At 37.7% G+C, this 24,937-nt stretch overlaps 1 long non-coding RNA gene across 1 annotated transcript; it reads right to left on the reverse strand.

Moving 5' to 3' along the window:
- Positions 1–718: 718 nt before the first annotated feature.
- LOC103105994 (uncharacterized) lies at positions 719–14,472 on the reverse strand. The gene is made up of 3 exons (XR_008917521.1): positions 14,358–14,472; positions 10,060–10,326; positions 719–2,176 (listed from the first exon to the last, which is right to left on the reverse strand). It is a non-coding gene; the product is annotated as an uncharacterized LOC103105994 (long non-coding RNA).
- Positions 14,473–24,937: the final 10,465 nt, after the last annotated feature.

Consider the following 24,937-nt stretch of genomic DNA (forward strand, 5'->3'; position numbering starts at 1 on the left):
CTGAGATCAAATTTGAACCCGGGACCTCCCATCTCTAGGTTTGGCTCTCAATCCACTGAGCCACCTAGAAGTCTCATTTTTCTTTTTGTAAGAGTAAAAAAATGAAGGTACCAAATATAGACCAGTAAGCTTGACTAATTCCTTGGAAAACTCCAAAGATAGTAAGAAAGAGAGTTAGCGGACACCTTTGGAAGGACATTGATACAGTGAAATTATCCAAAAGAAGACAAAGAGCTGTATGAGGAGTCATTGAATGAATTGGGGATATTTAGGTAAGACAGGGTCCACTTCCCCAAAGACAGCTCTGCATCCTATGGGGGTTAGAGTTGGAGGTGGGGAGGAGCAGGAGATGACAAGGAAATAAAATCTTTTCTTTTTCACTGCTTTGTTCAGGTAATATTGCTCCCAGAGTTTTGTTTTTGTTTTTTTGGTTTTTTTGCCTTACTTGTCTAGTAAAGTACAGTCTTTCTTTTCTCCTAAATCTACGGAATCTTTACCAGACTGGGATTTCCTCTCATTTTAAAGATGGCATCTAGAGCTGGCTGGGACATTAAACCTGTAATTGCATTGCTAATATATATGTCTTAGATACCTTTATGCTTCCTAAGGGGAAAGGACAGCTAGAGGGAAGAAGAGATCATGTGAGGAGCTGCATTTTCCAAGAAAAAATAGACAATTCGGGCATGTCTTAGGTAAGTTATTACACATCTAGAATCCATTTAATTATTTTTTCTTCTAATAAAATATAGAAATTTTATTGCCTTATTCCCTCTAATATTACAACTTGCAGAATACATACTTTGTTCTAGTGGCACTTAAATTTCCAAATACAGTAGGACTGCAAAGATACATTTTACAATATACATGGAGAGCCAACTTATTAAAGGAGGTGAGTAGCTGTGCATTATTTCTCACCGGTGCAAAACTAATTGGCTTTTCCCATCCATTGCACAAATATTTATTTTCCATTTTATCATCTCTATAATTGCAGTTGGAAGCAGGAAGGGGCACAGCAACCTGGCAAAAGCCGAGGCAGATAGAATTGAACTTTCATACTCCCAGCAACAGTGATTTCCCAGGTCCAAACAGCTGCTCTTACCAGGAGAGCTCACATCCTTCACAGCATTGCTTCCCTTTTGGAGACCCTGTTTTCCTGATCATTTCAATATTCAGCACCAACAATCTATGCATTTTCTGTTGATTTGGCAAGAAATATAAGTGAAGACTAAAAGCACAATCAATTCATGAATTCTTTGGAGCAAAAAGAAAGGCACCATAGGACAGACTGAGTCCTGGATTTCAAATCGGGAAGATTTGGGTTTGAATCTCACTTTTGACACTTGCTATTATAAGGCAAGCCACTCAACCTTTCTAAAGTCTGTAAGTGGAAATAATAACAGTTTCATTACCTACCCACACATTTGTTGTGAGACTCTAATTAATTTTTTTTTATTTTAAACCCTTACTTTTTATCTTAGGAACAACTCTAAGACAAAAGAATAAGGGCTAAGCAAACAGGTGACTTGCACAGGGAAATACAACTAGGAAGAGTTTGAAGCCAAATTTGAACCCATGTCTACTGATTTCAGATCTGGTGCTCTATCCCCTGTGCTATTTGACTGCCTCTAGTTAAAATGCTTTTAAAGTACTATAGAAATATCAGCTGTTATTTAAATTGTGAATTTTAACTTGGGGTCACAAAATTTTTTTAACATTTTGATAATTGTATCTCAATATAATTGCTTTTCTTTTTAAGTCAACATATTTTATTTTATTCATTTAAAAACATTATTTTAAGAAAGACTCGATAGACTTTACCAGAGTCCCCAAAAGGTACCTGGCATAGTTTTGTTTATAAAAGCCAAGGAGAATGGAGGAAAGGGAAAGCTGAGGGGGTTTCTAATTTATAGAAGAGTCTGGTGTCATTTTAAGTAGATCACTTCCTCCTCTAGGCCTCAGTTTCTTCTTCTGTGAATGAGGGGCCCAAATTAGATGATCACTAAAATCTCTTATAGTTTTACATGCTATTTTCCCAATTGCCTTTGGTCTTCAAAGAGGTCAGGTCCTGCAGGATACCTGTGACCACAGCTGAGTGTATTCTTTCTTCTAGGCTTGGGATCTTGGAAATATTGGTCATTGTCATCTTTTTTATGGCCAAGACCAAGTTATTTGCACCCTGGAGAAAAAAAACAAAGATAGGAAAAAGTGGGCATATAAATGTGAATGTCTGTGCATCTGTCCCCTGTGTGTGAACACCACACATATACACCTACACCTCATACTCTGTAACCTAGGAAAGACTGTTAGAGCCTCCCCTGGTCTTGCAACAGCCTGCCCTTCAGTCCCCACTTAGGAAGACAGAGCACCTCTCTTTCCCTCCATATCCAAGTTCCAGACACCTGAAACTTCCATTTTTACTGGTACTAAAACAGTGAAAGGGAGCCTGGATTCTCTGGATTTGGGAAGAGAGAGAGAGACAGAGAGACAGAGAGAGAGAGACAGAGACAGAGACAGAGAGAGACAGAGACAGAGACAGAGAGAGACAGAGACAGAAACAGAGAGACAGAGATAGAGAGACAGACAGAGACAGAGAGACAGAGATAGAGAAACAGAGAGGCAGAGAGACAGAGACAGAGACAGAGAGGCAGAGAGACAGAGACAGAGACAGAGAAACAGAGAGGCAGAGAGACAGAGACAGAGACAGAGACAGACAGACAGAATGAGAGAGAGAGAGAGAGAGAGAAAGAGAGAGAGAGAGAGAGAGAGAGAGAGAGAGAGAGAGAGAGAGAGAGAGAGAGAGAAATACTGATTTATAGAGACTGGTATCCCTTGAAGTTTGCACAAACTTTGGTAGCTCTCTTAAAGTATTTAAAGGGTTGTCATGGAAAAGAGGACTTAGATTTGTTCTGCCTGACCCCAGAAAGCTGAACTAGAAACAACAGTTAAGAGACACAATGGGAGATTTGGTTTTGATGTAAAGGGAAAACAGCAGAACAATGTGAGCTCTCCCAAAGTGGAATGTGGTTGTGGTTTGCTTTGAGTCAAAGTCTTTGAGCTGAAACTGGATAACCACTTGGGTCTGAGGTAGTGCCCAAGTCTGCCCTGTGCCACCATGTTTTCCTATAAGGCTCTTCATAAACAAAAGAACTGTCCAGGTGGTTCAGACTAGAGTTTGATTGGTGCCCTGGGACCAGGGGCATTCTCCTTCCAGCAGACCCTTCTCCAGCCCTGGGCCACCCCCAGGTTCTCCTGCTCAATGTCCACCTCTCCAGAAAGCATGACTAGACAGTGTAGCCCACACTGGTCTCTCTCTACCTCTTCCTTTCAAATCAATCAACAAGCATTTATGATTCTCTTTTTTTAAGTGCCAGACATTCTGCTTGAGTTATGGGGGTACAAGGACAAAAGTGAAACAGTCTCTGCCCTCAAAGAGCTTATATTCTAATGGAGAAGACATAAGCATAAACAGATATATACAAAAGATATGAAGGTTTGAACAGTGAAATGAGCAGAACCAAGAGGACATTGTATATAGGAACAGATACATTGTTTGAAGAATGATTTGTGTATATCCATCTCCAGAGAAAGAACTAATAAACAAAAATAAGTAGTAATAGTTTTATAAATATCTTATATATCTTTTTGTCAATGAATGCCTTTTCTAGTGAAGGGAGGGGTGAGTATTTAAATGTAGTAAATAAATAAATATTTTTTTATAAAAAGATGCCTATAAAGTAGATACCCTACAAGGCAATTTTAGATGAGAAAGTGTTAGCAACTGGAGCGAAGGCAGAGAAAAGGAAAGCCTCCCCAAGAAGATGGCAACTTGAGCTGAATCTTAAAGGAAACCAGAGATTCCAAGAGACCAACGTGAAGAAGCAAAGTCATCCAGGCAGGGGAAACAGCCAGTGCAAAGTTGTGGAAATGGAGCATCATGTTTCATACAAGTAGGCCAGGAGATGAAGGATGTGTAACTAAAATGAAAGGAAGAAAACATCATGAAGAATTTTACATGCCAAACAGAAAACTTAATAATTTATTTTTTGTTTGGTAACCTTTACCTTTTGTCTTAGAATCAATAGTGTATTGGTTCTGAGGCAGAAGAGAAGTCAGGGCTAGGTGCTGGGGGTTAAGTGACTCCCCCAGGATCACACAGCTAAGGAAGTGTCTGAGGCCAAATTTGAACCCAGGACCACCCATTTCCAGGCCTCATTCTCAATCCACTGAGCCACCTAGCTGCGCCCCCCCCCCCCTTAATAGTTCTTCTTGAGGTAATAGGGAGCCACTGGAGATTTTTAGACAGGAGATTGCCTTTTGTGCTCCTATTTCCATATTACATTCACTATCTCAGTGTGACTGCAAACCCCAAGGACAAGCCCTGAGACTTAACTTTTTCCATAACTACAATATTTCTCAACGTTTGTTTAACTGAGTAGTGCAGAAAATTAGTGATGCCATCTTTCTGGCTTGACTGACTTTTTGAAGGCCAGACTCTCTCCCCTTAATTATCTCCAACCCCTGGGACTTAAAAATCCGAGAAGAAATGGCCATGATGTGGTATTTAAAACAGCTTTTAAAGCAGTACCAGCTCAGTAAAGAGAATGCTAAATTTGGATTCAGAAGCCCTGAGCTCAACTTCTAGCTTTTCCACTTACTACCTGTATGATCTTGAACAAATCATTTCTCTCTAGACCTCAGTTTGTTGAGCTATAAAATTAGGGGGATTGTATTAGATGCCTTATAATGTGCTTTCCACTTGCAAATATACTATGATCCCCATACACAGCCCTGTTCGCTAGGAGTATTTCCTCTTTTCCTTCTTTGACTTGTGGAGTTAGCCTGCTAACTCTGGTAATTATGATATTGTGTTCTTAAATCAAAAACAAGTCCCGAGAAAGGTGGAAATGGTGCCACCATTTCAAGTTTAGACATGCATGCTACTGGCTGCTTCTCTTTATCAGCAGCTTAGCTGGTCTTAGTCCTTTATCCAAGACAGAATGACCTCTAAAGACCCTTCTAACTTGAAATTCATGATTCAATATAACCAAAAAGAAAGAGCAGGCTTTTTGCTCGGATTAGTCTTCAGGTGCCTCTCCCTTCCCATTATATTTTCTTTTTCTAATAAATTTTGTTGATCTTTTCTGTTGTTATATCTTCTGTATTTCTCCCTGTATTCTTCCTTTTCTCCCCTCTCAGGAAGTCATCCTAAAAAACAATATTCTTAAAAGAAAAAGAGAAAGAAGAGGGAAAAAATAAGCCAAACCAATGATTATATCCAAATATCTGAATACATATTCAACTTTCCATACTCATGGATCTGCCACCTCTGCAAAGAAGTAGGAGGAAATATCTTCTCATCTCTTCTTTGGGGCCATGTATATTCTTTGTAATTTTGCAACATTACTTTTTGAATTATTTTATAGATTTATTTGTAATCATTGTGGTTATTATTTGCTTTGCTCTGCTTACTTTATTCTGCATAAGTTCAGTTGGGATTTAAGCCTAGTAGTGGACTCTATGGGGCAAAGGGTATTAACATTTTAGTTACTTCTTTTAGGCTTAATTCCAATTTTTCCCCAAAACAGTTGAAGTAATTCAAAGCTCCACTAACCCTGCATTAGTTTGCCCATCTTCCACAACCCTTCTAACATTGACTGGTTCCACCTTCTGTTATCCTTGCCATTTTTTTCTTTTCTTTTCTTTTCTTTTCTTTGACAGGTGGGAGATTTGAATCCAAATCTTTTCATTCCAAATCCATCATATTTTTTTCTGTCATACCACATAGCCTCTCTTAAATTAAATTTTCTTGATTGACACTTTTGAGTGTGAGATTAGATTTTCAAGTTCTTCAGAGAAAAGACTATAATTAACCTAAACTGTGTGTGTGTTCTTTAGTATATGGCAAGTCAGTCATTCACCCTATGAGCAATTGATATGATCTCATTGAGAGGACAAAGGCACAAAGGGAGGAAGTTATTTGACCAAGATCTAACAGCTAGTAAGCTGCCAAATTGCCTATGTACCTAATTATCTTAGTGCTTAAGTACCTAAACACTTAAAAACCTAAATGCCAAAGTACCTTCTTAAATGCCCATGATTATGATTACATGATTTCCCAAGTACCCCCCAAAAAGTGTCATTTATTGGTTTCACAGAGGACCAATGACACCAAGACTTGCAGATGAACTGGATTTAAGTGAGGTAGAATTGCACAGTCTCAGTCTCCCTCTCTCTTCCAGAGTCATCAAAGTCTGGCAGTGAGACAAAAGTTAGGAGGGGTGTTGGCCAGGGATGCAGTGGATGACTTTAGCATCTTTGACGTCTGACCACTAAAAAATGGAGATACTTCTACCTCACAGGATTGTTGTGAACAATTTGAGATAAAATTTGTAAAAGAACTCAGCACAGTGCCTAGCATATGGTGAATGCTATATAAATGTTTGTTCCTGTCCCTTTTTTTTTTAATACTTGCAAAGCTTCCACTTTACTATAACCAACCAGAACCAGTTACTAAATATCCAAGTTTCTCCAAGGAACTTCTATTGTGATTTTCCTGGAAGCAGCTTCTCAGTATCCACTGTGAGCCAAGTCATTATTTTAGCAAGGTGATGGAGTCTGTATATGCATCAATAGATTTAGATATGTACTTATTGCTTCCCCCATAGAATATAAGTTAGGTGGGGAAGTGACTAAAGCCTGAAGGCAGAAAGACTCAAATTACTGAGTTCAAATCTGACCTTGGACACTTCCTAGCTGTGTGACCCTGGAAAAGTCACTTAACCCTGTTTTCCTCAACTCCCTCCTCTATAAAATTAACTAGAGAATGGCAGACTATTGCAGTATCTTTTCCAAGAAAACCTCAAATGGGGTCATGAAGAGAGAGGCAAAACTGAACAACCACAATAGAATACTAGCTCCTAAAGGGCAGAGACCATTTCATTGTTGTCATTATCTCCCCAGCACTCAACAGGATCCTAAGTGCTTAATAATTTTTTTTGTATGAGAAATAGATATTATTGCTACTATCCCTCTCTCTGAAAAAATAAAGTTTACTTCAGTGACTATGAAAAGTTTACCTAATCTCTGATCCTATCCCTATTATAAAATGGAGAGAGAACATTTCATCTCTAATTTACATTTTTCACATTTCACATTTCTAAAGTCCTCCAAGTTTTCTCACCTAGTAACTAAGCAAAGATGAGTGTCCTGAATTATTCAATGCTTATATGGAAAGGAGATTTATCCAGTGGACTGATTCTATACATCAAAAGGAAATAAAGATGCTTTAGAAAAGAAGAGATGTATCCCAAAATGGGGCTGGATATGCTTTTGAGAAGCTAACATTGGGAATAGCAGATCTCCTTTGATATGGAATTTATGCAAGAAATGGCCCCAGTAAAATCTTGCTTTCATTGAACCCAATCTGTAGTAATTTTAGACTGTCATAAACTTTCAGGCCCTGGAAAAGATGACTTATCTGATCAGCATAATACATTTGGAATGCACTATGATAAAAAATGAGCTATTGATCTTGGAAGATTTTAATTTAGATTAGTTCACTTAAAAGAGTCATAAACTGGGAGCTCTCTCTCCAGAACTTATATGTGTAATGAATAACCCTGCAATTATTTTAAGGATAACAGTCACCTGAGTCCCCTCTCCCCATTCCATCAAGTCTTTACAAAGTTTTTAGACAGGTGTAAAAAAAAACTGTCCTGACAATTTATAAAGTCGGCATTTTGAATGAGCTGTCAAAAGTTGAAGGAAAAATTAGAAGTAACTAGCTCTAAGAGACAAGTGACAGATGGGATATCACCTGTATTTTATTTGTGAACAACTGTTGTTTTCTTCTCTTTAAATGGAAAAAAAAGAAAAGGTAGAAAAACTCAAATGAGATACATGATACAAAATCTTTCTAACTTAAATTAACATCAACTAAAATTCACTTAAGAAGTCAAGACCTGAGCCTTGATATAATTTTTGGTGACTTGTGAGAAGTTAATTAGTATTCTTGATCATGTTCCTTAGGGACATTAAAAGAGGAAAAACAGACTTCACAGCAGCTGCAGGTTGGGATGGACAACTTCCCATTCAGCTCCAAAGTGTCTGCTCTGAGTACCTCATTACTTCTCATTTTTCTAAGGTTCAGACCTCAGAGGGGAAGGTCCACAAGGAGACCTCACTATCTACTGTGTGCCAGGCTATAACCAAGCTGCCTGCAGGGCCTAGAAGAAGATTTTGATGTCTGACTCCTAGTATTCTGAATCCTTCCTAGAGCAATAAAATCCATTTAGAGCAGCCTTTCCTGACATCTATACATAAAGAAATAAAGCACATTGCAATATAAATTAGAACCAACATATTCATCTAAAATTCTATTTTGCTGTTTAATAATTAAAAGTTGAAAACCTCTCTGAAGCTTTATTAAGTCCCCTAATAAAAATAAATTTTCTAAGTAAGACATCTTCCTCCCAGACAGAGAAGGCCTTTTTGGCACAATTTACAGAGATAATTTGCGTGTTCAGCAAATTGTCAGTTCAACGATTCTGCCTGAACCTAGGACTATGTCTACAAGATGGCAAATATCTAGATATTTCTAAATAGCCAAGATATCCATGGATATAGAGATGGAAAGAACCTCTCTAGTCTAATCCTTTTATTTTATTGATGAGGTTGAATAACTTTCCCAACTGGAAAAGCCCAATTATAAACATGACACTCTTCCCACTATGCCAAGCTGTCTCCTCACTGTTTCATAGAGCCTAGTGAAATGGGCTTCCTCAGAAGCAGTGAGTTACCCATAGATAAGAGGTTGGATGAGGTGACCTCTAAATTCTCTCTAACTTGGGAAACAGGGTAGAGCCTTTGAAAGGCTCAGGAGATAGGATATGAGTTCAAATCTCACCTCTGAAAAGTTATAATCTTTGTGACAATGGGCTAGTCACATATTTTCTGAAATTATTGTGCATAATAGAAATTCATAGTTGTTTGTGTAATTCTCTTTTTCTTCTCTCTTTATGAGGAAATGTAATCTTTGTTGGTGTTTATCAAGTTCAAAATCATAAAAGCAAAATAAAATTGAAGGGTTACATTTTAGAAAGATAGAAAAAAGATCAGTTAAGGTATTTTCCATGTACTAGGGTTCATGAACCACTATCACTGCCCTCCAAGCATATAGACACAAGAACAATAATGCTCACAGGGCAAGGCATTCACTGAAGAACTGGATCTCCTTAAAAGAAGAATTTTTTCAGAGTTAATGTTGTAATGGGATTTTTATTCTTTCCAAGTTATAATGCCCTGTTCTCAAAGAAATATTGATTTTTACACTTCTCAGATCACTAATAGTGTATTTTTTTCCTGTGGGAATAATATAACCTTGGTCTCCCTTTATGGAAAATTTTTATTTAGTACTACCTGTGCCATTAGCTACTCTCAAGGCATCTGTTCACACATATGCACTCAAAAAGGCAACACAAAATCCATTATCAAAGTGAGTGTGCAATCATGAAGTTCTCTTTTGTTCCAGAAAAATCCCCCACCCATTTGATACTCAACTTAGAAAATATTCCCTACCTTTGCAACCATGTGAGGAGTTCCAACAACCTAGAATACCCTAGAAAGGACTGTGTATAAAAGCAAATTATTCCTAAAGAAGCTTAACTCCTATTGGTAAGCCCAATCAAATATAACCTATGAATGGGTTGGTTTTCCTGGTAACCCTTCTGGGCCCAAAACAAGCACAGAGATTACATGAATCTATTAAGAAACTCATTCCTCTGTATATGGCAAGGTGAGATCAGTTCATGTTTGTTGAAACTTGTTCATAATAAGAGAAAAACCAAATAAGCCAAAACATAGGATTAAAATGGACCACAAAAGTCCCATCAATTGCCCATTTGAAGGTGACAAGTGCATTGGCCAGAGATGAAACTAGGAACTCTGGATCCTGGAGTAAGCGTTCAGAGGAGGCTGGAAAAAGAAAGACATTGTGGAAAGACCTTGAGGATAAGTACTGGAGAGGTCAAGCAGGAAAGGGCCTTCCAGGGAGAAACTCACCCAGGGTACATGAAGGTTTCATGTTCCCCCCTCCAGGGTAGGCTGGTCTTTACCTAAATTGTGCCATGGATGTCTTTCCTTCATGCCACTCTCATCAGATGTAATTGTGATGGAGAAAGAGAAGCCCAGCCCACTGAAAGTTTTACTGTGTACCCTGTGCAGCACAGTCACTGAATCATCCTTCCGACATCTCCAGTCTCTGAAAAGAGGTACAGGGCTTGGGGGCAGCAGGCAGAAGCTGAAGCAGCAATCCTCAGAAACCTTGATCTGGGAGAAGGAAAGAACATGTAGAAGAAATAGACTATTAAAGTATGTGGAAAGGGCACAGAGTGCTAGGAAGTTACAGCTCAGGGCTTGAATAAAGACAGAATGGTGGTTGTAAAGAGTTTTGCTGACCAACTCTGTTAAGGTAGAAAGTACTTTTTTAGCAAAAATTGCCTGATGACTCCCAAATGCCTACAATCATTTCAGCTCTGTCTGTACAACATGAACTATTGGCATATGCATAAAATATGAAGACATATTTCCCTTCACAGTTATTCAAAGTGATCTACACATCAGAATGATCTATAAAACATACACATACCTGCAAGCATACATACACAAAGAGGAAAAGCTTGTGGTTTCCTCCCTATCATGCAATGGAAGGAAAAATGTTCAAAATTCCTCTCTGGACTATTTAACAAAGAAGGAATTCTGAAGGAGGTCAGGAATGGCAGATACAGGATGTACAAAGTCTTTGTGTGCTTTTAAGCTAGTAAAGCTTAATTTTACTTTGGAGATGAATTATATATTATGGGAATTCTGTCATGCAAAAGAAAATGGATGGATTGACTATAGAGATGAATAATAGAAGGTTCACTCTCTTGCCACATCAAAGAAGTCAGGGCAGCTTAATTGTGTCAGCAAGCAGTCACAACTAGAGAAAATAGCTCCAAGACCTCCTAGCCTCTCTCCACTTTATGGCTTTTTCTAAGAAGCAAGTGAAAGCAAATGAGATGCAGAGCTCTGGAGCTGGTATTTTAAATAACCCATTCTAGACCTAGTGCAACTTTGATCCTCTTGGAATTAAGGAAGCCAAGAGAGTTGAGTGAGACTTCTTTGTAAAAGAACAGTGTGATTAAAGAACTAATGGAGTTTTCTCTCTTTATTTATGTGAGTTTCTCTTGTCTCTCTGAATCAAACAATCAACATATTTATTAATGGTTTACTACCTTCCAGGCACTTTGATAGACATTGGCATTATGAAGACATAAGTCAAACAGCTTTAGCTCTCAAGAACTTTACAATCTATAGAGGTAAATATGTGCACATAGAAATACATAGAATGTAAATATAAAAAAGAATATAGATAAATGTAAATATATAGCATATAAATGTAAATTAAATATATATTAATTAAATATAAACAAATATAAAGTAAATATAAATTAAAATATAAAAAAAGAAAGTAGGAGTGAGGTCTCAGTCTAGACACATTACTCCCACAAAACCCACTTAAAGTGACAATCACACTAAGCCCTGACACATTAACCTGATGGGAATACTCTTTAGTGTTCACTAGGTATGAGCAAGGCTTGACATTTCCACTGAATTAATCAATAAATAAATAATAGGTATTAAATTAAGTAAAAAGGAAGTCCTTGGTCAGTTTGGATTTCTCTGAAAATCATCAGATGAATTAAAATGAAGTTGTATGGGAAATCTTTTTGGATTAGTTAAAGGACTTGGCCATACTCAATGGAATTTGTATAGAACCATAATTTGCTTGCTGGTTGGGAGAATAAATACAGAGAATGTGCTTCATATATGCCAAATATATACAAGATAATTGGGGGAGAGGCACTAATAGTTTGGGTGAGCAAGAAAGAGGCCATGGAAAAAAATGGCATCTGAACTGAGATCTAAAGGAAAGTAAGAATTCTAAAAAGTATGGGCAAAGTGGGAATGTATTCCATACATTGGAGATAGTCTTTGGTAGGCCCAGCAACAGAAGGTAGAAAGTCATATGTGTTGTTATTGTTGTTCAGGCATTTCAGTCATGTCTGACTCTTCATGAGCCATTTTTGGGGTTTTCTTGGCAAATATTAGAATGGCGTGTCATTTCCTTCTCTAGCTCATTCTACAGAAAAAGATCTGAGACAAACAGGGTGAAGTGACTTTCCCAGGGTCACATAACTAATGTCTAAAGCCAGATTTGAACTCATGAAGATGAGTCATATGTGTAAGGATAAACAATAAGGACAGTTTGTAGAAACCAAATTGCATAAAGGTGAGTAATATATAATAATGTATAATTATAATATTATAATAATACATAATAATATATAAAATAAGTATATAACATGTAATAAGTAATAAAATAATAAAAGTCATTTGAAGCCAGATTGTGCAGGACTTCACATTGCAAAGAGAGGGTTTATATATGACCTTAGAGAAAGGTTAACCTTTTCTGTGCCATTGGCCCCTTTGGCTGTCAGGTAAACCTTATGGACCCTTTCTTGGAAAAATATTTTTAACTGCATAAAACAAAATACATAGGATTCTAAAAGAAACCAATTGAAATATATAGTGATTTTTTTTAAAGTTCACACATGCCAGGTTAAGAATTCCTATACTAGTGATAATTGGAAGCCACTGGAGTTTATTGAGCAGGAGGTGCTCATGACTCTGTGTTTTGGGACGTATGCTTTAGGAAAATCATTTTAGCAGCTGTGTGGAAGATGTATTGAAAAGGGAACAGACTCGAGACAAGGAAGCTAATTAGGAAACTGTTATATTAGTCCAGATGAGAGATAATGAAAGAACAAACTCAGGTGGTGATATGAGTAGAGGGGAGGAGAATACAAGGTCATGATGTTTCTGAAGAATCGATAAGACTCGAGGCTTGCCAATGAACTGTGTGGAAAGGAAGAGTGAGAACTCTGAAGTTGGGAGCCTACATGACTAGAAAGATGCTGATGCCCTTAACAAAGAGGGAGAATTTCAGAAGAGGGGCAGGTTGTGAGTGAGGGGAGATAATAAGTTCTATTTTGAACTTGTTGAGTTTGAGATACCAAAAGTTGCCCAAGGTTTGGGACACAGAGAACCCTGAAGGGCTTTTTTTCAGTGACAAATCTATGTTGAAAAGTTAGCAGCAAAAAATCCTGAGCCCTCTATCATGTGTGTATGTGTCAAAGATTGTAGAATATATACATATATATATATATATATGATGTATATGTTAAAATACATTCTATAAAGAGGGGGCAGATTCCTGGTATATTAGGTCAGAGGTGTCAGAAATGGGGGTCTTGATGAGACCTGCAACACTTCTCAGTGAAGACCAAGCCAGATAAAAATGTAATTGGGAAATATTTAACAAACCAAATGAAAATTCAGTAGACTATAGATAATGTAAATATGTGGTTTTCTAAGTCAATATGTAGCCCATACAGATTCTGGTGTGGTTTAGCTATTTCTATTTGAGTTCCACACCAGTGTACTTGGATAACAGATTGGATTATACAAGAACATAATAGGAAAACCAGGCACCCTGAAAACTTAGTAGAAGGAAGCAGTAGCTCTTTGAACAAAGGAGAAAATAAAAAATTTAAGATGGTTAATTGTTATTTAGTTGACCTATAATTATATTATGACCCATGAAAACATCAGGATAAAGATATGGATATATTGTACAGTACAGATTACTGTTCTTCTATTTCTTCCTCTTAGAGAATGAAAATGGGTAATTAACTAATGGAGCTAGAAACATAATTCAGATCTTTTCTATTGCAGTTTTCAGAGTTCACCCCAGTCCTCTCTGTCAGATAGCCTGTCATCAGTTATTCATTGGACATTGTTGATGTGCTTTTTGCACAGGAATAGATGGTATGAACCATTGCTGGTATAGCCTGATATACAAAATTATTTTTGTCTCTGAAACACATAGAGTGTCCCAGTGGGAATTTAGCTAAGAATTAATAAATAGTCGGATTGGACATTGTCTGAGTTTGGAAGGTTAGGGAAAGGTCCAGGGCTTGCTAAAGCCAATTCTTTTTCTGGGTCCAGGTAAAATAATTAATTCGGTTTTTAAAAAATAGAACACTGACAAAGGATTTGAAATTGGCATGGATCTGATCTAACCTCTGACAGGGGAATTCACTACAATGATTACCTGCTTACCCACTCACTGCACAGTAAAACAATACCTCTAGATTGCCTGAGTTACTTACAACTAAATTGTGCCCAGAAAAGACAAGCAGATTTATGACACAAGTATCCTACCTTATAGCAAAAATCTAGCAAGGCTTACCCACCTCTAGAGAAGTCAGAACAGCAAACAGCTATGGAGATTCAAAAGAAATTAAACACTAAGAATTCAGAAAGACTTAAAAACCCAAATATTGTAACACAGCACCCCTGGTAGCATAACAGTCATCATCAGTACTCTCTCTTCTCAAATTATTTTGTAATTACTTACTTTTTTAGATACTGTGTTCCCAAAAAGAATATAATGTCTTTGAAAGTAAGAACATTGTTTTATCTGTAGTCTCATCCCCTATATTTTATATAATCCCCAGTGCACAGTTGAAGCTTACTTGTTGCTTGAAACTTTACCCTGAATATGAGCTAAAAGAATGCACCTATCTTATTTGCACTTATAGAACACTACATACGTCAGACTTGTTTGATTAGTCGAGCAATAAGAAAACATTTATTTAGCACCTGCTGTGTGCCAGGCATTGTGCCAGGTGCTAGTAATACAAAATACAAGAAACGAAACAAACCAGACTCAAAATATCTCATGTTCTAATGTGAGACAACAAGGAAATAGAAATATGTACAGAATAGATAAAGAGAGACTAACTATAACATGAATATAAGGAGAGAAGACACTAACAGTAGAATCAGGAAACATTTCATGGAGAAGGTATTTCTTGAGTTGCATCATGAAGGAAGAGAATTCTATGAGATCTAAGTGGGAAGGGAATTAATAAATTGTTTTTTTTTTAATTTCTATGAGATACTCCAAGAGCAGATTAGGGGGCCAACAATAGTATCAGAAAAATAAAGGTCCTGAAAATACAAAAGCTTTCAATAAATATTTTAAAATAAAAGATGTCTGTTATACAATATTGTCTGACTGGACTGTCATCATTACCAAATTTTTGCCACTGTCTTCTTCATGGGACTTTCCAATTGTAGAATCAATAATTTTAAGCGATAAGCTATTTAAGGAATAAAAGCTACACATCATAGTTTAGAGCAGCTCTCAAACTAGTGATTCTCAAACTTTGTGATCTCATGACCCATATACATTCTTTTAAAAATCATCAAGACCCACCAAAAAGTATTTTGTTTGTGTAAGCTTATATCTAAAATACTTATCGTATTAGAAACTTATATGTCTCAATATTATCTTGAAAACAGAACATTGTACACAAAGACTGATACACTGTAGCACAATCAAATGTAATGGACTACTAGCAGCAATGCAATGATCCAGGACAATTCTGAGGGACTGGTGAGAAAGAACACAATCCACATCCAGAGAAAGAACTGTGGGAGCAGAAACACAGAAGAAAAACAACTGCTAGCTCACATAGGTTGATGGGGATATGATTGGGGATGTAGACTCTAAGCAATCACTCTAGTGCAAATATTAATAATATGGAAATGGGTCTTGATCAATGACACATGTAAAACCCAGTGGAACTGCTCATTGGCTGGGGGGGAGGGGCTGGAGATAGGTAAAGGGGAGGGAAAGAGCATGAATCACGTAACCATGGAAAAATATTCTAAATCAATTCATTAATTTAAAATTTTCAAATTAAAAAATGATTGGTTTAGAGGAATCTAAGCTTTATAATTCAATGACTAGGACCTACACACTTTAATCAATAATTAATAAATTTAAATGTATCCTTATTAAACATTTCAAAGTCTCTAAAGATAAGGGATAGGCTTTTAATCATCTACTATTTCTCTTAACACAAAATACAATTTTAGGAACAACTCTTATGAGGTTTGGTTCATGTCTAGGGCCTCCCCAAAAGACATTTACAGAGATATCTAAAAAGATATCCCATTTACAATGAAGGTTAGGTAAGGGACCGCTATTTATTTCCTCTATCTCAAAGATTACAAGGAAATACAGATTTCATCCTCCTGGCAGTAGACATTATTCCCAAGCAACGTGTCATATTTGCAAAGGGTACCTCCCACAGGACAGCCAGCACCAATTGAGGCAGCAGCAGTAATTCTTGAATTCCTAAGGCAGCTAGTGGGCTTGAAAAGTCCATCTGTCAGCATTATATTTCCATAACAAGCACAAAACAATAAAGACTGTTAGTGCCCTTGGAGCCAGTCTGAAGCTTGTCTAGACAAACACAGGGTCTCATTGCTTGTGGTGGTGCTCCCACCACCACCACAGTAAACCCAAGGGAGAGCAATTGGAGTTCCAAGCCAACCATTCAGAAGAGAGGAAGAAGAAAACAAGAGGGAACTCTGTATTCTCTTTATAACTGAGAAGGTGGTCTTTGTGGCTCAGGGATCAGCCTTCTGATGTAGACTCTCATCATGGGAATAGGGGCTCTGGTGCCACATAGGGACCAACCAGGAGGCTGCAATGCATTCCTTCAGGAGTGGCCAGGGCACAGACTTAGTGCTCATGCACAATGTGGGGAGCCCCACAAGTCTACTTCCAAAAGTTATATCCGAACATGGAAAGCTTATCAGATTTTCAAATGACACAAAGGGAGAGATAACTAACATCAAAAATGGTGGAATCCACCTCCCTCCCATACCCATACCCCACACACATACACACATCTCTAGAGATTTTTAACAAAACTTGAACTATTGTGTAAGGAAAAGACTGAGTGAACTTGTTCTATTTGTTCTCAGAAGTCAGAATTAGACTTCTGGGTCAGAGTTGCAGAGTCAGATTGAAATCCAATGTCAAGAAAAAAAATCCATAATAGAGCTTTCCAAAAGAGCAATGGGCTTCCTCCCAATGAAAGTCTTTTAAAGCAGATATGAGAGATATTGCAATGGGAACTCTTTGTCAGGAACAGGTTGGATTAGATGGTCTCTGGAATTCTTTCCAACTCTTAGATTCTGTGATTCTGGGACTTCCTGGCTGGAATGAATGACCTCCAAGATTTCAATGCTCTCCCTCCTCCCTCTGCCTCTTAGAATCTCCAGATTCCTCCAAGGCTCAGCTCCAAAGCTACCTTCCCTAGGAGCCTTTCCTAGTCCTGCCCAGTGGCTAGGCAGTCCCCACTAAGATTGCCTTCCCTCTTCTCAACTGCACTTAATTAATCATACGTCTTCTCCCCCAGTGGAATGTGAGCTCCTTGAGGGCAGCAGCTTTCTTTATATGCCAAAGAATTAGCAGAGGGACTGGCATAGAGTAAATGTTTACCAAAAAATTGTTGGTTGCTTAATGGACCACAGAGAGGGTAGCATTTGAGTTGAGTATTCATTGAGTAAAGTTTCAGCAAATAAAGCTGATAGTGAGGGGGAGGGAGGGTAATTCCAGGTGAAGGAAATTATATGAACAAATGGGAAAATGTGTTCCTGAAATGGCAGAAGTATAAGGAATGTATTCATTCTTCTTCCCCTCCTCCTCTTTCTCTTCCATCATCTTTCATCAGTCTATACCACCCACTCCCAACTCTGGCCTTGTCCTATTAATCCCTCCTCTTCAGGTAGCTTTCTAGGACTCCAATCTGCAGAGCAGGAGCCAATTTATACTAGTCAGTGGCAATAAACATCTAATATGTGCCTTCTATGTGCCAGACACCATGCTAAGTGCTGGGGAAATAAGAAAAGCAAAGGACAATCTCTAACTTCAAGGAGCTCACAATTAAATGGGGAAAACAATATTCAAACAACTATGTACAAACAAGCCATTTACAGGATAAATAGGAAATAATCAGCAGGAGGAAGGCATTAAAATCAAAGAGTATTATACAAGATGAAATTTTAACTAGGACTTGAAGAGAGCCAGAGAAGCTAGGAAGTGGATGTGAGGAAGGAGAACATTCCAGACATGGGAGAGAACCAGGAAAATATCTAGAGCTGACAGATGGAATATTTTGCTTGAGGAACAGCATGGAGAAAAGTGTCGCTAGGTGGTATATGGAGTGGGGAATAAAGTGCTTTATAAGAAAATTAGAAAAGGGGCAGGGAAGTAAGTGATGTTAAAAAGGGCTTTGAACGTCAAGTAGAGGATTTTATGTTTGATTCCAAAGGATCAGTAGAAGTTTCCTAATCAGGAATTCCCCATACCAATGAAATCACAGATCCAGTTAATAATGATAATAAAAGGTTTATAAAGTACTTTCCTCACTCAAACTCTGCTAATTATTATAATCAACCAACACACATATTAAACACCTGCTATGAACAAAGAACTATGCTAGGTATGCTAGGAACTCAGGATACAAGGACAAAAAGTAATATTATTCATTTCAGGAAACTGAGGCCTATAGAAATTAGATGACTTCACCAAGGTCTCAGTGTTAGACCTCATCTTTGAACCTAGGTCTTTTTGACTCTAGTCATTGTCACTTTCTCTCAAATGGAAAAACCAACAAAAACCAAAATGAAGACAATTAAAGTGACCCACAAGACTTGATCTCATGTCTCTTGATTCCTAACATCGTGTTCTTTCCACTAGATCATCATCAAGATTAGTCAGGTTATGATAACTTTTATCCAATATCCACTATCCAGAGCATTGTGCTACATGCTTAGGGCTATACTAAATTTGAATTTGATGAAAAGATAATTTTTAATATATCCCTCTAGTCTCTGTCTCCGTTGTGGCTATTGAGAACAATATGACAGTAATAATTGGTTTTATTCATGTAACACCAATCATTAGAGTATCTTTTTGATCATTATATTTTGAGACAGTCTTTCTTTAAGTAGGCAATTGAAATTTGGAGATATTATGTCTTTAATCTTCTTTCTGTAAGACCCAAGGAGAAGATATTGTCATCACATCTCTTTTCTATCCAAACAAGGGGAATTTCAGAGTGGTCCAGGAGAGCTGAGATGAGAATCCACTTTCTCTGGCTCTTGGAATAGATGCTAAGAGACCGAGCCTCTAAGCATTTTTCCAGAAACAATAATTCCTTAATATTCCCAGAACTCCTGTGTGATGGGTATGGAATTGTTTTAAATTAAATATTTAAAAGTTCCAAAATGAGTTATAAAATAAAGTGCTTTATTAAGAGTAAAGGACAAAGACAACAGTGCTTAATTAAGACTCTCTTAACAGCTGGTGAGACAGAACAAGAAAATCCACTTTGAACTACTTTTGGGGAATCTCAGCTCTCTGGGTCTCTTTGGGGCTGATATGCTCCTTGCTATCTACAGGAGCTTCTGGGTATTATATGGGTATTAACCTACTGATTAAAGGCATATCTCCAAATTTTCAATAGCTTTTAACTTATTCAGGGAAGTAGATGGGAGCTTATATTCTATTACTTGGGTGGGGAGGGAAGTGAAGGTATACACTATGCATAGATACATATAATATGATATAGAGTATGATGGGGATAAATGAAAGATCCAGGGAGAGAAATGCTTTAGGTTTCAGAATCTGGATTTCTAAAAGGCCAGGATGAGGAAAGAGTATATTCTAGATATGATAAATGCGTTGCTTGAATGCAAAGATACAGGCAATAATAAGTTAACTGAATAGATTGAATAGATAGATAGATAGATAGATAGATAGATAGATAGATAGATAGATAGATAGATAGATAGATAGATAGAATCCAGTGTGGCAAAAATATTGGTTGATCATTGCTAGATGTCCTTTGTACTCAAAGAGGACCAACAAGACATCATTCAGTTGGGATCAATGTATAGTGTGTCTGATCAGACCAAAGTAAGCTTGGACGATTCCACCATAGATAGGACACAAATAGCCATATGAACATCTGCAAGGGAGATGTCTTTAAATTTGCTCATGTCACTCTTCTTTTGATCTATTGCAATACTGCTTTGCTCATAGAGCACAGAAACTTCTTTGATGCATGCACAGCAGGCTGTCTCTCATGTCTCACAATCAATACCAGAGTTCTTTATGGAGACCTTAAGAGTGTCCTAGTAGCACTTCTTTTCACCTTGGTGTGAGCACTTGTGCTATGTGAGTTCTCTACATGGCTAAAATGTAGTATATGCAAAGTGGAGCATTGTAGAATAAAGTTGGGATGCCTGAACAAAGAGTCTTCATTCTATCTTAGAACCAATAAGGAACAAATGATGTGCTTTATTTTAAAGGAGGGCAGTGGCACAGATTGACCTGTATTCCAGTAAGATTACTTTGATAACTCTTGGAAGGATGGTTTTAAAAGGGGAAGCAGTGAGGCCAGCTATGAAACAATTGAAATAATCTCAGTGAAAACTAAAATGACCTCCAGTCTGATTGTCATCCCCATGGGAATCTAGTAACAATCTCCAGTCCACCATGTCCCAACCTGATGTATCTTGACATCTCAGGACCATTTAATCTTATAATTACAGAACTGAAAGAAACCCCAGAAGTTAGCTCAACTGCCTCCCATGGAAGGGTCCTAACTTTACCCAATAGAGAGCTTTTCTAATCACTTGCCTATCTTTTAGGCACAGCTGTTTAACACTCCCCTCAACATTAGAGGTTGCTCAGGGTAAATGTCAAGCTCTCTATGATTCTCAGAGTGCTGGCTGCATCTCTCACCTAGTTTCATTCATTGTGTGGGTGCCAGTGCTCATCTTTTAGCTTTCTGGTTTTGTGTATATGGATTTTTCCATTTAGTTTCTTGGCTCAGCCTCAATCCACTTGGAGACTTCACCTTCTTCTTTTCTCTGTTGAATTTCAATGGATTTATATCACATGAGCATTATGTTTTATAAATTACTACCCAGGCAGATTGACTATACATATTCACATTTACAGAGGTAAAAAAGAATGAAATCAGATATATTAAATCAATTATTATATATCCACATACCCATAACTCCTCTTCAACCCATGCCTCCCTAAACTAATCTGTAGATATACCTCAAACCCAGGAAGTTCAGGAACACAGTTCAGGTCCTTATTCTCAAACTTATCCTTTCCCCTAATGCTATAAGGAATTAAAAGCATTAGCTATTCAGAGGACCACAGCTACCATGACATTCTGAGCCTCTGCTTTCTCCTGCTTCTTCTGGCTCATTATGTGGGCCAAAATGGACCCAAATCACACCTTTCAGATTGTTCATTGCTAGTAAAGTGATAGAATGGGATTCAAAGTGAGACATCACCCTAAAGATTCATCCCTCGTGATCTGTCCCATCCTCTTACTTTTAAACTCTTTATATCTAGCTGGCCTCTGTCACTTCTTCACTGCTTGGCATAATTGTCCCAAGGACAAATAAAAGAAAGACATTCTTTCTTCTTCTTCTGACCCTATTTCTTAGGTAGGACACATTCCTACACCATTAATCACCAAAAGAAGAATAAAGTTGCTAGAGGATTGCTACATATTTACAATGTCCCTGACCAGTGGTCATGCAGCCACCCTTTTAGGGAATTAATTTTCTTTCATTACTCCCGACCTTTTCACTTTTATTTTATTTTTTAAAACCTATACCTTCTTTCTTAGAATCTATACTGATTATCAGTTCTAAGACAGAAGAGCAGTAAGAGCTAAATAATTAAGATTAAGTGATTTGCTCAAGGTCTCCCAGCTAGAAAGTGTTTGAGACCAGATTTGAACCCAGGATTTCCTGTCTCTATGCTTGGCTCTCTAGCCACTGAGCCATCTAGCTGCCCCTTGCCTTTTCATTTTTAATAGCATTCTTTTATTCATTCAACAAACATATATTAAATGTATATTCTGTACAGAGTATTATGTTAGACATTGTGACTGGGGGACCCAAATCATCATGGTCCCTGCCCTCATGGAGCTATAAGCTAGTAAGGAAGTAAGTTTCCTTCACACATTACTATAACACAAGGTAGTATGGGTTAAAAGCCGTAACAGAAGTCAAACCAACATGCTGTGGAGGGGCAGAAGGGGGAGTGTTATATCTGATTAAAGGGATCTAGGGAGATTTTATAAAGGAGGTGATATTTGATCTATTTCAATCATATCCCCCAGGCTCTAGCATAGTTCACAAAATAGGTGGTACTTGGGAAGTGCTGAAATGATTGAAATGTAATCCAATTCCTACTAAAGCCTGGTGTGGTTTTTCATATTGCTGTGTGAGTAGAGCTGATTGAGTATGATGCTATGTCCCTGGGAAAGAGACTGTTGGTTTAGTTGGTTCCAGAGATTCTTTGAAGAGACACGTGAATGAAAGACATCCTGGTAGGAAGCAGAGAGAGAAAGACTTTGAATAGTGGACTGAAGTCCTCTGAGCCATGGATATATATGGGAGCTGGCTCCTATCCTAGTACTGATCTCCAGGACCAACAGTTCTAGAGATGGCTGTTAGAAGACCTCTGCAGAGTGAAATCATTCTCTCAGTTTGAGCCAAGATCTTATCTTGCTTCCAGATGAAGAATTAATTTTTTCTTTTTTATTTCAAGGCATATTTTAATCTGTAAAACTTCCATTTGTCATTTTGTTTAGATAAATGGGTTTACTGACCATTTGTTATTTATGATGGTCTTCTGTTTAACTATCATTTCATGGAGATCACTTGAAAATGATGAGGAAAGGAGCTTTTCTTCTGAACCCAGATCAATCGATTCTCCTAGACGAAGGTATTTGAAGGATAGCATAGAACTAGAATTATAGCTTAGAGGGCAACATGGATGGTACTTACTCTTCTTGGAAACTGGAAAAGAGATTGCCCAGCCTTTGTAATCCTAAACCTTGCCTTTCCTTACCCTCATCCATTCTACTCCACTCAACTCCTAGCTGTTATCCTGGAGATACAAGCCTAGCACTTCCCCTAATCTCTACAAAAGAGGGCCAGACCTATCCCTGCCAGTCAAGAGCCATGCCATATACATATATGTATGTCATATGTGTGTATGTAGATGTTACATATATGTACATCTTACAGAATGTATTTTCATTAGGCAAGATAGAGGGGATAGCATTTACATCATTAGGAATGACATAAACAAAGGATACAGAGGATAGAAAATGAAAGGCATGTCCCTAGAACAGTTAGTAGTGAAGGTTAGCTGGAGTAGTGGGGGAATGTATAAATGGAGATATAACTTTGGCAATGGCAGCAAAGCTGAATTTGAGTCAAATGTGTGAATCACTTTGAATGACAGATTAAGTGCATTAAACCATATTTAGTAGAAAATGTAGAGCCACTGAAGATTATAGAGTAACTGAATAACAAGTTCAGACACAATGTGGAATGCCCAAGAGAGATTCAGAATTAGTGACCAACAGGATCTGGCTTCCTCCCTTCTTCAAAGACCATCTTAACCCTTCCTGACAATGCTATCTTCCTCTTTCTTCTCATGACCAGATACTAAGCCTTCTTCCCTATTCCTGCCAAAAAACAGAACTTTCATCCTTAGACCCATTCTCTCCTTTCCTATAATGGTGATCAGCTCCTGTGGGGCAGATAGCTTATTACAACTTAAGTACTCTTGGACCTTTCCATAAGCCTAAATCCTAAGGACCTCCAGAACTTCCCATCTACCTGACATCTGAAGCCTGCTACATGCCCTCTTTCCCTTAATTATAAAGTGAGTTCCTGGAGAGGATGAACTCACTTTGTTTTCCATTTGTAGCTTAGAACATTGCTTGGCACAAAAATGATCTTCCTTCTGTCCTTTCTTCTTTCCTTTCTTCCCTCCATACCTCATTTTCTTCTTTCCTTCCTTCTGTTCCTTCTTTCTTTCCCTCCTTAATCTTCTTTCTTCCTTCCTTCCTTCCTTCTTTCCTTCTTACCTCTTTTCTTTCCTCACTTCCTCCCCTTCTTCCTTTCTTTCTTCCTCTACACTAAGAAGATTAATCTGGCAGAGATTTGAAAGCATACCAAAGAGGGAGAACCTGGAAGGGTAGTAGCTGGTTAGTAGACTACTACAATAGCCAATATGAGACATACCATTGGCATTAACACTCCTGGGACTGAAAGGAAAACTTAATCTTTGCAGATGAAAATGTGCGTATGGTTGAATGCATATTCACAATGTTCAGATTTATTCAATACAGTTGGCTTAAAAATTATTTTACCTAATTCTTATAAAGCTATGAGGTAGTAGAAGTGTCCAAAAGACATTCTCTTTCTTCTCAGATAGCACTTAGCTCCTCTACAGAAGCCCTAGCTTATCTGCCTTCTTCAAAGAATTTGTTCATTTAGGGAGAGAATTTTTATTCTGCGATAGCACTAGAAACACAATGTTCCTGAGGCCTTTCTACCTTACAGGGTTGAAGTGTGGATGAATAGCTTTGAGATTCATTTTTTAAGTGAGCAAAATGCTTTGGGAATTTTTGTTTGCTTTGGGGAGGGAGGGTGAACTCGGTATAAACCAGTAAATAAAGAATATTTTTAAGGATCTCATATGCTTTAAGTGCTGAGTTGGCTTTACCATGGAGCTGCTTTTTGCTGTTAAATTTTCTCAAAAGAATTTCTTCTTTGTACTTTCTGTATTTGTCTTCACACAACTAAGGATTTTTGTAAAAGGCTTTGCTTGGGAGACAAAGTTAAAAAAGCAACCAGGGCTGATGAGATAGCAATTTTTCAACTTAATAACAGCATGCCTCCAGCACACATAAATACAGGCGTTATAGCTTAAATTGGTGTTTCAGTGTTGTCAGATAAGGGACTATTCATTAAATATAAGTGTACAAACAACTTTTCAACCAAAATATGCTCATGGTTATTCTAAGGATAAAAGCTAGTTAGCTATTTCTTGCCTTTTATTGTACATTCA

This window comes from Monodelphis domestica, chromosome 3 (assembly GCF_027887165.1).
Source record: "Monodelphis domestica isolate mMonDom1 chromosome 3, mMonDom1.pri, whole genome shotgun sequence".
NCBI classification, from domain to species: domain Eukaryota; kingdom Metazoa; phylum Chordata; class Mammalia; order Didelphimorphia; family Didelphidae; genus Monodelphis; species Monodelphis domestica.